Source organism: Aythya ferina, assembly GCF_964211825.1.
Source record: "Aythya ferina genome assembly, contig: HAP1_SCAFFOLD_149, whole genome shotgun sequence".
NCBI lineage: Eukaryota > Metazoa > Chordata > Aves > Anseriformes > Anatidae > Aythya > Aythya ferina.
The window spans coordinates 1-14,453 of NW_028181377.1; the positions used below are offsets into that span (position 1 = coordinate 1).

At 53.9% G+C, this 14,453-nt stretch overlaps 1 long non-coding RNA gene across 1 annotated transcript; it reads right to left on the reverse strand.

Moving 5' to 3' along the window:
* Window positions 1–2,240: 2,240 nt before the first annotated feature.
* Window positions 2,241–9,053, reverse strand: LOC311428378. Its single transcript, XR_014687674.1, has 2 exons — window positions 7,879–9,053; window positions 2,241–6,306 (listed from the first exon to the last, which is right to left on the reverse strand). It is a non-coding gene; the product is annotated as an uncharacterized lncRNA (long non-coding RNA).
* Between the last annotated feature and the right edge of the window lie 5,400 nt (window positions 9,054–14,453).

Genomic DNA, 14,453 nt, shown 5'->3' on the forward strand with positions numbered 1-14,453 from the left:
AGGTGTTGGAGGTGCAAGAGGCAGGGAAGGAGGAGAAGGAGGAGGAAAATGAGAAATAGGATTAGCAGGCGGGGGACGAGGAGGATGCGGTAGACAAGGAGGAGGCAGCGAATGAGGAGGAGGCAGTGGACAAGAAAAAGGCCGTGGATGATGAGGAGGAAGTGGTGGAGGAGGACGTGCTGGAGGTATCATAGAATCACAATTGTTAGAGGAGACCTTCACATTTGTCCGGTCTAGTCATCACTGTACTACCAATGTCACCCAATAAACCATGTTCCTAAGCACCAGCTCCAACCTGTCCTTGAACACCCTGCTCCTCTGGGGCGTCCTCCACAGGTCGCAGCCTCCTCTAGGGCAGATCCACCTGCTCCACCGGGGGCTCCTCCAGCCACAGGGGGGCTGCAGCGTGGAGATCTGCTCCACGGGGGACCCATGGGCTGCAGGGGGACAGCCTGCTCCACCAGGGGCCTCTCCCTGCACAGGCCGCAGGGGAACTGCTGCTGGGAGCCTGGAGCACCTCCTGCTGCACGGACCTTGGGGGCTGCAGCTTTTGTTCCCTTTCTTAGATGGGCTCTCCCCCAGGCGCAAACATCATCCTTTTGCTCTGCGTTCTGGGCAGCAGCGGGTGGGTCGCTCCTGGAAGGAGCCTCCTGGAAGCGGCCCTGAGCTCCCATGGGGCAGCTGCTGCATTCTCCTCACAGAGGACACCCCTGCAGCCCCCCGCTCCCACAGCCTGGCCACGCAAACCCAAGCCAAGACACCGAGCGAGCCTCCCTGATTGCCAGCCAGCAGCTGGCTCAGCCTGGGACCCCAGGCCAGTGCCCACAAGACTCTCCTGGGCCTTGAAAAGCAAGCCTTGTGGGGACGGAGCACCCACAAAGAACGGACTCACACAACAGGACTCCTTGCCAACACCGCCTCACAGACACCTGGGCCTTGAGCAGGTAGCTCACCTTGAGCGAGCTCATTTCCTTCCCAGTAGCTGAAATGTGCCGTTTCTTGGGAGTCTGGGGGCTACAGCGTGCTGCTGAGAGGGATGTTGGAGCTCCTGCAGGGCAGTGCTTCCACTAAGGCAAGGCCTTTTCTGCATCTTCTACTGCCCTGCAAGCGAGGATGCTTGGGGCACACAAGAAGCTGGCAGGGGACACAGCTGCAGGGAATGCAGGGATTCCTAAAGTCATAGCCAAATACAAGAAAGACAGGAGGACGTGATCCTTTTGATATAAAGGAGCTGGGTTTTGAGTCAAAATCCATCCCTTTTTCTATCCCGCAGACCCCCAAGGGCGTAGGACAGCAGCACTGCAGGGCAGCAAGAGATGCTGTGCATTTCTCTCGTCCCCCTGAGACAGCCACTGGGTGACGATGGTGCCAAGTGTCTGGAAAGAGCCCTTGCTTTCTCAGGCCCAGGTGTCCAGCTGCACACCAAGGCCGTCCCTGGCTTCCAGGCGCAGTTGCCAGGCCCAAGGCTGAGCTCCCCTGTGAACTCCCAGCCCAGCAGACCTTGCTCCTGGCATTGTGGAGCAGCCATTTCACGGCAGCCTTTTCTCCTGGCAGTCAGCTTAGCGCCAAATGCTCTGTCAGCGGGACGCCTGAGAGCCATGGGAGCTCAGCAGAGAGTCACTGTCAGCTTGGAGCTCACAAAGGTGGGTGGCCGCAAGTGCCCTGAGCGTCCAGCTCGCATTGAGGACTGGTGCTGGCACTCGAGGCGTGGAGGTCGGCATGGTGCAATGGGAGACGCCACTGTCCTGCTGGTGGGACAAGAGACACTGATGTGCTGCTGCTGCAGGAGGAGACTTGAAGGTGCTGCTGCTTAGAGGTGCTGAGGAGCGGGCAGCCTCCTTCGTGGTGGCTGAGCTGAGCATGCTCCTGTTCATTAGTACTCTCCCCTTCCTATGTTTTTCCTAAGGTGGAGAGAGAGAAACGCACAGATCTCTTTCTTTCCCGGTAAGAAATGGAAGAGCCTCGTATCTACATATTTGCCAGATTCATCCTAGCACCCTTGGGACTGGGGATCTGTGTTGATCTGTAATAAAGAGCAATCATCAGCACAGCAAATCCCCGTGACCTTGTGTCTATCAGCATCGTCCAAATCCCTCTCTAGAGCTGTAGGCTGGCCAAGCTGTGTGTTGGATGGTGAAGCTGGGAAACGCTTGGGATGGGGAAGGCTGAGTGGGCCGAGAAATCCTTGCTGGGATGGGAAGGTTTCCTTGGCGTGTGTTATAAATGGCTCAGGATTCAAATTAGGATTAAATAAAAAAATAGGATTTATTGAAAGAATATAAAGGAATAGAGGTAAGCAAACAGCGCTGGGTGCACCGGGAGTCTCCGCTCCACCAGGACGCACACCAATTACATCAAGCAACTGATTTTTATGCTCCTAGACTAATACATATTCATTACTACTTCTAAAAAAAATAGATTATTAAAATTAGCTTCCGGGGTGCAGTCCCTCCTACTGGAGCATGCGCAGTCTCCTCTGGGGTCTCTTCTGGGGGTCTCTAGGGGTCTTCCATGCTGAAGGCTCGCAGTCTTCCTCTTCCCCTTTGTACTTACTGGGCACCATCCCAAGTTTACGGAACACCTTCTTCAAAACACCTTCTTCAAATCTTGTCTCCCAGCCGCCTTTCAGCTTCTTTCTCGGCCCCCCCCCTAACCAGATACCAAAGATCCACATAGTATCCCATAACAGTCACTAGTTGTTATCAGTTGTTCTGAAACTCCCAGACACACGGGTAATTAAAACATTCTTCCCCAGCCATTCACAGACACATCTATAGCAGTGTTAGAAATAGAAGTCCAGAATAACAAAAGCAAACAGGTTCATAAATTTAAGAAGTGATAAATTGGCTAGAATGAGGAATGAGGGGGAGACTGGGACACACTGCAGCTGTGGTTCAAGCATTGAATTGCCAGTGCAGGGCCCAGAGGCAGACAGGATTCAAACATTTCAAACAGAATTGTTCTTTATGGACACGAATTGTTAAAACATTCCTCACAATCCCTTATCTTCTTTTCAATATCCCCAATTCGTGTCTCTTCTGTTATTAATAATTGGATTTCATCAGTTTGTTCTTGGAGGGTCCAATTCTTAAGCATCATAATTGACATATTCCCTTCTTTTTTTAATGAAGTTATTACCAATGTACTATTTATCACCCGGCGTATTAATAGTGTAAGACAAGGTATCATACAAGGTACAAATAATAACGTCATTATACCACATAATAATAAAAATAACACTCTTTTAACCCATGGTCCACCAGGCAGCCATGAAAATAAATCCCATTCCATATCCTTCCAGGTTTGTGTTTGCTCGCTCACCTCCCCCCCTTCCTTCTCTGGGATGGGAGAGAGAAATGGGAAAGTGAAGCCTGTGAGTTGAGATAAAAACAAGAAAATAATAACAATAATAATAATAACAATAATGATGATAATAGTACTACTAGTAATAATGTGTACAAACAAGTGATGCACAATGCAATTGCTCACCACCTGCTGTCCAATGCCCAACCTAACCCCGAGCAGTCCGGCCCTCCTCCCAGCCTGCCTGCTGGCAGGACAGTGAGAAGCTGAATTTGGCTTGGTCCTTGGCTTGGTGTAAGCACTGCTCTGTAACAATTAAAACACCAGCATATTATTAACATTCTTCTCATCCTAAACCAGAACATAACATTCTATCAGTTACTAGGAAGAAACACCCTTTTTATCAATCTTTAAACAGCAATTACTAAAGCTAAATTTTCCACAGACTTCTCCTTCTTGTGCTAGTAAATAATCCAAAGCTAGGCAATTTTGATACAAAGCAGTTCTCATCTTTATAACTCATTTAAATCAGTTCTCATCATTTATAACTATTTCTATTACAGCTAATAATCTAATTATTCTATTAAGTATATATACTGGGGTCCTATAGTCCCAGGATCTGTCTTCTGCCCATGTAGCTGGATCATAATAGGCAAACGCCTTCAGTCAAGGAGTTAGGCCCGCTTTCAGGGTCACTTCAGGCTTGTGTTACCGTTCGGCCTGTCAGGGTGATCCAGCTCCTGTAAAACGAATCACAATTTTATATAGGTTTAAAAAAAAGTTTTTTTTTATGTTATTTTCTCGGGACAACCTGATCTTAGTGTGGGAGAAGTCCGGTCGAGGCCCTCTCACTCGGCAGTCAATACCCATAGGGGTTGCCTCCCTCGGTAGACCATACACACCGCAGTGGAGGGTCCTGCCCCGGTCTTGCCTCCTCCCTTTTCTCCCTTTAGGCTTGTCCCCTTTATTTAGCATCCTTCATTCATGCAGAGCCTCGTTGCCAGAATATTAGTTCTCCCTTAGCTTGAGTTTCAGTTTCCCAGGAGCGGACTCAACCCTCCAAGTTTCAGTAGTTACTGGTCCTTTTATTCTGGATGCGTGGGTCCCTTTCTGCAGTTCTCACAGCTGTTTCAGTAGTCAGTAAAACAAGGTACAGTCCCTCGCATCGGGGGTTCAGTGATTCTTCCCTCCCATGGCTGCTTGTTGAAACACTTTCTTTTTTATCTTCTGACAAGTTAAATAACAGTTATCTAATTTGCTTTGCCGTATGGCCCTTTCCAGGTTCCTGTAGCAGGATTCATCTGATAGCCATGGCTACATTCACATTTGTAGCCACATTTCAGGTTGATACAGATTTGACTACAGATACCAGGGTTTTGGCATTCATCAATACCTCCACAGTTTCTCTTGTTTACAAACTCAAACCCAGCTGGACAGTCACATTCATTTATGTTGCATTCCTTCAGGGGCTCATCACCCCAGTCCTTGCAGTCTCTCTGCTGGTTACACACTTTATTGATATCAATGCATTCTCCACTTCTGCACTTGAATTTGCCAGGTCCAGAGCACTGAATACAGTTTGCTTCATCAGTGCCATCCAAACAGTCTCTCACACCACTGCACTGCCTACTCCTATGGACACAGTTCCCATCTTCACATCTGAACTGGTCTGGTCCACAGGTCCAAGAAGGGCAGTTAATTTCATCACTTCCATCCTTGCAATAAGGATCTCTGTCAAATCGCCACTTCTTGTAGATACATTCACCTGAGCCGCACTGCACCTCACTCACAGAACACTTCACTGGAGGTGCAGGCTGGCAGCCACACTGCTCCAAAGATTCATCCGAGTGGTCGGAGCAGTCACCTTGACCATTGCAGACAAAGCTTTTGGAAATACATTGTCCACTACTGCATGTGAACTCTGCTGCACTACAAGTCACATTGCCACAATTCTCTTAATCTTCTCCACTGTCACAGGCTTTTTCACCATCACATTTCTATGACACTGTTCTCATATGACACAGCTCAGCACTTTCGTCAGACCCATCTTCACAATCCAGGTCCCCATCACATTGCCATCTGTTTGGCACACACTGACCACTGTTGCACACAAAGATTTAGCACACATCTTTTTCACACAAGCACTCTCATCACTGCCATCTGAGCAGTCTTCACATTTTACTCTAGCACCGTCGGCAGCAGTGCACAGTCAGGCGAAGGCGAGCAGCAGGCAGAGCGCCCCGCACCGTCACCTGTGTCACTTATACTACTCCTATTACCCATGCTGTTAGTGTCAGTGGCATCCTCCTTTTCTTTTTGCCACTGACCATTCACCACAACTGGATGAGACACATGATTACTAGTTAGGAAAGAGAGTGTAACGTCTGTTATACGGCTGCAGGCAGTGCCAGCTGCAACCTTAGGTTTGTGAAAGAGCCTGCCGGTGGTCATTTGGCAGTGTAATCTGCGTCTCTGCACTCCTGCCCTGCAATAGAGCTAAGTCGTCATTAGTAATGGTTACAACACCAGTCTGGGGACTAATAGTCTTTTTTGCATTGCAAGATAAACCTTTTATAAAAAGAATGCTTGAGTGAAGCAGCACAGCCGCTGCTGCCGCTGCCTCCATGGTTACATCAGACAGGCTGCAGGGTCCTGATGTCCGCCCCTCTGCTCTGCGCCGACTCGCCTCACGGTGAGAGTCGACTGCCGGTGTCCACTGACGCCTCTGATCTCCCGTAGCAACTCGATCTCGGATGTTCCGCAATTACTTGAATTTCCCCGCGTTTTGCAGCTTCTGTCAGGTCTATTCTTTGTCTCTCAGAGCCGGCCGTGGCTCTGCAGCGTCCCAGGGCTCTCTCCGTCCAGCGGTAGTCCCTCCGTAGTTTCTCTGGTCTGCTAGCGCCGCTCCAGTCTCTCGGCGCCGCTCCGGTCTCTCGGCCTGTTCAGGTCTCAGTGAGTCCAGGTCTCGGCCTGTGCGGGCCTCATATGTTGCAGGAAGCACAGCTGAAAGCACCAGTAGAGTCAGATCATGCTCCTGCCTTTTTCTTGTCACAGTCAAAACATTTAAGAGCAAAAATAGGATACACGAGATACACAAGATACACCGGGCCCATATATTAGGCACCACCACTCAAACTTGGATAAAACAGCACTTCTTTTCAGTCTGTCAAGCACTTCGTTCATCTCTGCCCACTCCCCTTGCAGAGAGTACAGAACCACGGATCGGAACTCTGCACTCGCTTTGCAGCAACACTGCGTCTCACTCACACAGCACAATCGCACACGGAGGCCTCCAGCACATCTCATTCATACCACAGGAATATAACTTAGAATGATAACCAACCAAATAAGTATTGTCTCTGACTGTGTTCTTCGTGAAGTGACTTGTAACACTTTGTTTCAAACCCTTACACTTACACAAATACTTTCAACACAAAATATGTACAATATGCAAATATTACAATATACAAAATTTCAACACAAAATACAACACAAAATACATACATAAAAACACATACAATTATTAACACTCCAGTTAGTATCCCTCCAGCAGCCGAAAACATACCGTTTGTCTGCAGTTTCAGGAGATCTTTGCTCCTGCGGTGAGCAGCCGAGTGTGGAGTCCCCTCCGAGCAAAACGCTCAGGGTGCACCTAGGGGCGTCCGCGCTGCAGCTGATCCCGCAGCCGAGCAGAGTGTCTCCTGCCTGGCTCTCCAAAATGACTCACAGAAAGCTGACTCCACCATCAGTAAGATTGTAAAGTAGGTATGTTTACTCAGTTCCATGCAGCACGGGGCGGGTAGTCCCACCAGAGTCGTGCACGCCTAACGTGGCAAATTGCTCTAGTAAAGAGTTACATATACATGAACATTCCTATACATATACATATTCCTAACCTGTCCCTTTGTGAACAGTCCTCCTTATCTCAGACCCCTTGATTAAAATCTGAACCATGAGGTTGTTTTTGATCTGGTTCTCGGTGTCCGAGAGGCTCCTGTTATCTGGTGGTATAAGTGCAGCACAGGCACAAATGCAGCACATATTCATTCTTAATCAATTGCTCTCTAATTTCTAATTCCAATGTTTCAGCTTGCTCTTTTCCGGATCCACAGGTATTCTACTATTAATGTTTAAAGCCTGACAGACCCCGTCCTCCGTGGATCAAAATACATGGGGTCTTAAGGGTTCTTTTGGTCATTCTATCATATAATACTGGATCATTTTCAATTTACTCTTTAATTTTCTGGGGCCCCTATTGTTCCAATTTCTAATCATTATTCATAATGGACTTTTTGGTCATATATCTGGTAATTTGCTCCCTTTCTGGTCCTTGGTCTTCGATTTTATTTGACCCATCCGGGAATTTTACTAGTGGCAATTCCCACAGCCCTTGGTTGCCCCCAGTGAGAGTGTCTTGCAGGGGGTTTAGGACCTATCACCCACCCACGTATCACTCCATTCACCAGCCCAGCCCCCCCCGACAGGAGATTAGAACCGGTGAGAAAACAAAAAGACCTCCACGCTGACTTTAGAAGTCTCAGTTACACTCTCACACACAAACACGGTCAACCGTACCTTTACCCAACCGGACGGTATCTTACGAATCAGTCGTCTTCGTCCAGAGTCCAACCGGACGGTATCCACAAGCGTCTTCATCTGGGATCGAACCAGACGGTATCCAAACGACTGTCGTCTTCATCCGGTTCGATTCCGGACACCAGAACCCAACCAGACGGTATCCAAACGACCCTGTCGTCTTCGTCCGGATCTTCGCGCGCAGAATTACGGGCACAAAAACACAGCCGGCAGGGGAGCTCAAAAAATCAAATTCTTTGCTTACCTTTATTCAGGTTCAGGATGGCATTAGTCCTGATCTGACTCAAACAGGAGCCACCAAATGGTGGGGCGCCTCTCCTAGATTAAATCAGAATTCAGGAACTATAGCCATCCCGGACGAGCCCCCAAATTGTTATAAATGGCTCAGGATTCAAATTAGGATTAAATAAAAAAATAGGATTTATTGAAAGAATATAAAGGAATAGAGGTAAGCAAACAGCGCTGGGTGCACCGGGAGTCTCCGCTCCACCAGGACGCACACCAATTACATCAAGCAACTGATTTTTATGCTCCTAGACTAATACATATTCATTACTACTTCTAAAAAAAATAGATTATTAAAATTAGCTTCCGGGGTGCAGTCCCTCCTACTGGAGCATGCGCAGTCTCCTCTGGGGTCTCTTCTGGGGGTCTCTAGGGGTCTTCCATGCTGAAGGCTCGCAGTCTTCCTCTTCCCCTTTGTACTTACTGGGCACCATCCCAAGTTTACGGAACACCTTCTTCAAAACACCTTCTTCAAATCTTGTCTCCCAGCCGCCTTTCAGCTTCTTTCTCGGCCCCCCCCCTAACCAGATACCAAAGATCCACATAGTATCCCATAACAGTCACTAGTTGTTATCAGTTGTTCTGAAACTCCCAGACACACGGGTAATTAAAACATTCTTCCCCAGCCATTCACAGACACATCTATAGCAGTGTTAGAAATAGAAGTCCAGAATAACAAAAGCAAACAGGTTCATAAATTTAAGAAGTGATAAATTGGCTAGAATGAGGAATGAGGGGGAGACTGGGACACACTGCAGCTGTGGTTCAAGCATTGAATTGCCAGTGCAGGGCCCAGAGGCAGACAGGATTCAAACATTTCAAACAGAATTGTTCTTTATGGACACGAATTGTTAAAACATTCCTCACAGCGTGGAAAGGCATTGGGCTAGGAAATGAGAGAGGTGGGACATGTTCCCGGGCTTTGAAAGCACTGGGAAGCAAAAGCATTGGGATGAGCAATCGCTCCTGGGATGGGAAAACATTGGGATGGGAAGTCTTGAAAGGGGTGGGTAACATTCGCTGAGGAAGGAAATACTTGGAAAAGTCATCCAAGAGAGGGAAATTCTTTGGGACGAGATCTCTTTGGATGAAGAAACGCTTCGTGTTGATGGGAAATCTTTTGTCTGGGAATCTGTTCTCATGTGAACTTGTCAGGATGGGAAATGACCATGAGGATGAAAGCTGGTCCTGGCATGGGAAATGCCAGGGAAAAGAGGCGGTGTGGAAGCGTGGTGGGCATGGCAAGTGCTGCGTGGGAGGGCAAGCCTGCTGGGGATGGCCAAGTCTTGCGCTGGGCAGCCTGCTTGGGTCCAAAGCCTGCAGTCCTCCCCAAGATGTCGGCGAGGGGCTGGTGAGCCGTTGGGACGGAACCCCCGTTGCCCGGGTTCCCCAAGCAACCGCCCCACTCTCCAGCCACCATGGCAGGTCCAGCAGCCGGCTCCCGCTCCTCCCGGGGCTGCGGCCCTGCTGGCGAGCCCAGCGCCCCAGAGCTCAGCCCAGCGCCCTTTTTCCCACAGAGGGTTTCCCCAGACGGCTTCCGCGGCTTGCGCAGACGCAAAACTCCCCCTTCGTCGTCCCAGCCGTGCCGCCAACGGTGGCTGCCTGGCTGCTGCCCTCCCTCCCCGGAGCGACGGCGCTGCCCTTGCAGCCCCCGCAGGTACCCACCCTCCCCTCCGCGCTGCCCCAGGCCACCGTCTGGCACGTGGTGCCGGGGGTCCAGGGGCAGGTGCTGCAGCTCCCCGCCGGGGTGCAGCTGCCACCTGGGGGGCACCTCCCAGCCCAGGGGCACCACCTGCAGCTTGGGCAGCTCCCCGCCGGGGGGCAGCTCCCTGCTGTGGGGCAGCTCCCCCACACCGCTCCTCCCTGTGCCCCCAGTGTCTCCCAGTGGGGACAGCCCCTGCTGACGGAGACGCTGGTGCCCCAGGATCCCCTCTGCTTGGGGCCCAGGGCCGTGCTCCAAGGGGAGCTCCTGCACCCCGCAGGCACCTGCCTGCTGCAGGCTCCTGCCCACCCCGGCCCCCCCCCACTCCTCGTGCCGGGGCCTCCGCTGTGGGCGCAGGCGCTCCCCGCGCCCCGCACCCTGAGCAGCAGCCGGGGGCAGCTGCCGGAGCCCTGCTTGCACGCCGTGGGGCTCAGCGAGGACCAGGGGCCCCCGCTGCTTGGCCCCACTGCCCCCGAGTCTGCCCAGGCTCCAAGGACCGCCAGCACCCAGACGGCGACGCCCGACGGTGAGTTTGGGGCTGGCCCAGCCGGCCGCTGGGCGCCCCACACCCAGGAGCCATGGCAAAGCTGGCATCGGGGGATGCCTGGGGGATTGCATTGGCTTGCTTTTTCCTCAGCGGCGACACTTGCAGAGGTGCCTGAGGAGCCCCTGGAGCTGCTGGAGCTGGGACCCGATGCCTTCACTGAGGCCTTTCCCCAGCTGGCAGGGGACAGCCAGCAGCTGCAGCACGTGCAGGACCAGCTCCCGGCCGATCTGGACAGCTCCGGCTTGGAGGCGCAGCTCAGCTGCCTGGATGCCGTGGAGCCCCAGGACGCCTTCCCCGATTTGCCCAGCAGTCCTGCCCTCAGCCGCTTCCTCTCGCAGCTGCCCGACCTCTGCGAGGACATCGAGGAGCCGAGCACACAGGGACTGGCAGCCACCAGAGCGCTGGGTGAGGTCCCCTCAACCCCTGGGCTGCGCCCCGACAAGGTGCAGGCTGGGCGGGCGCTGCAGCCCCCTGCAGCTGCTGTGCCGCCACTCAGCTCCCCCCTCAAGCCTGCAGCCCGGCCCCAGCTCAGGAGAGCCCTGCCCAAAAGGCCCCCCCAGCAGGAATTCATCCCTGCCCGCAGGAGAACCCTGCCCCAGCCTCCCTCGGCTCCTGTCCAGAGCCCCCCTGACCCTGACTTCCTCACTGCCCTCAGGAGAGCCCTGCCCAAGCCTCACCTGAGTCCCCTCCAGAGCCCCCCCGACCCTGCCCGCAGGAGACCCCTGCCCAAGCCTCTCCCCAAAAGGCCCCCCCAGCAGGAATTCATCCCTGCCCGCAAGAGAACCCTGCCCCAGCCTCCCTTGGCTCCCCTCAAGAGGCCTCAACTTCTCCCAGCCCTGAGGAGAGCCCTGCCCAGTCCCCCTCGCAGTCCCCTCCAGAGCCCCCCGCCTGCCCCTGCGCCCACCGGCACCAAGTGGGGGGCCAAGCGCCCCGCGCCCACCAGCACCCCCAGCACAGCGCAGAGCTCCCAGCACAGGAGGCCCACGACGGACAAGACCCCCGGCAAGGAGAAGACGCTGCTGCTGGGCCAGGCTGGCCAAGGCCCCAAGACGCTGCGCCAGGGCAAGACGGCTGGCCACAGCGCGCTGCCTGGCAGCAGCAGCCAAGCGGGCAGCGGCAGGCAGCAGCCAGCGAGCGACAGCACCAGGGCGCCCAGCAAGAGAGCGCGAAGCCCGGGGGCTGCTGGGGGGCAAGGAGCAGCGGCGCCGCCTCTCTGCAGAGCGCGGCTGCTGCCGGAGCCCCTCCCCATGAAGCCCCGTGCCCATGCCCGTGCCCGTGCCCGTGCCCGTGCCCGTGCCGTGCGGCCCCAGGACAGGCTCCGGCCCCAGGCCAGCGGGGCCAAGACGCTGCAGCGCCAGCAGCCGGGGACAAAGACCCCCAGCGAGACTTTGCAGCCGCTGGGGGCCAGGGCCAAGGCGCTGGGGCCAGTGCGCCAGCCGCCCTGTGTGCAGCCGCAGCCCACCTCCAGCGGCATGCCCAGGGCCCGGCCGACGCTGCCAGGCTCCAGCGCTGTGCCCGCTGCCCCCCGGCCCCCAGCTGGCCACAAGGCCCAGGCGCTGCTGGCACCACCAGGCAGCACAGGAGCACAGAGAGCTCCCCCAGAGCAGGCGCCCAGAGTGTGGGGCCTGCCAGCCGCAGGGGGCCAAGCGCAGCGTCCGGCTCTGCCCACGCAGCCGCGCACGCTGCAGCGTCCGGCGCAGCCCCGCGTGGACTACGTGCCCTGCGTGGGGCCCTGGGCGGGCCGCGACGCAGCGCCCACGCCGCTGGAGGAGCAGGAGGAGTCGGTGCCCATCACGCCGCAGCAGCGTCCCGAGCGGGAGCGCCTGAAGAAGCTGGCCCAGGAGGAGCGGCAGCGGGCGGCCCACCAGACCAAGATCGGCCCCGTGCAATTCTTCGTGCAGCGGCAGAAGGACCACGCCATAGCCTACTATTACAGCCACCCGTGACCGACCTCGGGCTTCTCCTCGACGGCCCCCGCAGCACCCAGGCAGGCACAGAGACCTCTGCAGGCACCTGCTCCAGCTTCAGCCACGCTCCTCAGCCCTTGCCCCTCTCGCTTGCCCTCTCCCCTCTCTCGTGCTGGAGCTAGGGGATGGGCTTGCCACTCACAGGGATGGCAACAGCGCCAATGGCAAATGCGCGCGCGCCTCACCCAGGAAGGTGGCAATGGCAAGCTGGGGAGATGCTGGCAGCAGCTGGGCTGGGAAAGCTTGGCCATGGCAACTGCTGCTTGGGACACCAAAGGGCTGAGAGACAAGACTTGCTTCTTCTTTCGGGGCATTGCTCTTCTTTCCTGCCTTCTGGATTAAATTCCTCTCCTTAGGTGGTCACTCAGCAAGGCCTCTGCCTGCAGAGCACTTCTTCTTGCACTGGCATGCCAAGGGGATAAGAACTGGGAGGTTTTGGGGACAGCAAATGATCAGTGGGATGGGAAGTGATGATGGGGATAGCAATTCATTGGAATGGGACAAATGGGTTTTATTTGTATTAAATTTAAATTTTTAAATTTTCATTTAATTTGTTGGTTTTCTTATTTATTTAATTAAATCCACTTTATTGACTGTGTTGTACAGTATGGCATTGTTTTATTATTATAAAATTATAAGTATTTAATAGCATTAAATATTTTTATATATTAATATCTTATAAACTGTAAGTATCATTATTTATTATTTTGTTGGTTTTTATTCCTTTTCTACCCTATTAAACTCTCTTTATCACAACGCACTGGTTTGGATTTTATTTTTCCTTCCGAGTCGTTCTGGATTCACTCCGGATGGGGGGACACTAGCGAACGCCTGTGTGCTTCAGATCCAAGGTCACCTTTGCCCTCATTCAAGATACATATTTGCATCTGTTGTTGTGAAACAAAATTAACAACAGGAACAATAAAGTTACCTACTTGCTAGCAGCAGCTCTACATTTGCTGGGGTCTGCTCTGTGCATTTTGAAGACCATTCCATGCTCTTCAGCCCCTTCAGGAGGAAATGTATGGTTCTAGGAAAATGCGTCTTGACCTGATGCAAAGCTGTGACGCAGCCTGCAGCTGCTGCAAGCCCTGGCATTTTACCTGCAGCCCCTCCAACAACTCTGATGTTCCCTGCATCGACTTCAACCACTGCGGCAGGACCTGAGGCCCCTCAAAGCCTTGTCACACACCCTGCGGCCCCTCCAGCCCCTGGCATGTTCCCTGCAGCCCCTCCAGCCCCTGGCATGTTCCCTGCAGCACCTCCAGCCCCTGGCATGTTCCCTGCAGCCCCTCCAAGCCTGGCACAGGCCGTACAGCTGGCTCCGGGGACGACCCCGTTGCTGTCTCAGGCACCAATACACACAAGGGGAAGGAATGCATGCAGAAGTCATCTCGTTTCGGAAGGGCAGAAAGTCCTCCCAAGGAGGGGAAGGAGCAAGAGGAAGGCGAGGCAGCCTACCCCAAGGTAGGGCCATCCCAGGGCACAGGAGGCTGTTGGAAAGGAGATTAGATAGAAAAGCAGCAGGAAGCAGGTGATCCCCATCCCTGGGCGAGCTGCGAGCCATGGGACAAGATTGCAGCTGTCCTCCAGGCGAGCACATTGTCAGCTGGCTGCTGCGCTGCTGGGATAGCAGCTGCGGGAGCCTGGCAGCAGAGGGCAGGGAAGCCAAGCAGCTGGGATCCTTCTCTGGGGAAGGGGGAACTGAGAAAGCGCTTGCAAACGGGGCACAAGCCCTCAGCCTCTGGAGGCGGCGCCTGTCAGGCGTGAAGGAAAGGGATCCCTTCTGGGAAGATGCTGTGGGCTTGCTGAGGCTCGAAGAACAGACGGTGCTGGCTGCTACCAGCGTGCTGCAGCAGCGGCAAGACAGAGCCGTGGTGGTTTTCCTCAGCCGGCCAGCTGAGCTCCAGCACAAGCGCTCTCTCCCTGCCCCTCCTCCAACGCCAAGGGGAGAAAAGAGGCTGGCAAGGGCTCAAGGGCTGCCAGAAGGACAGGGAGATCACTCCACAAGGAGCGTCACGGGCAAAGCAGGCTCAGCACAGCCTGTTCCAGT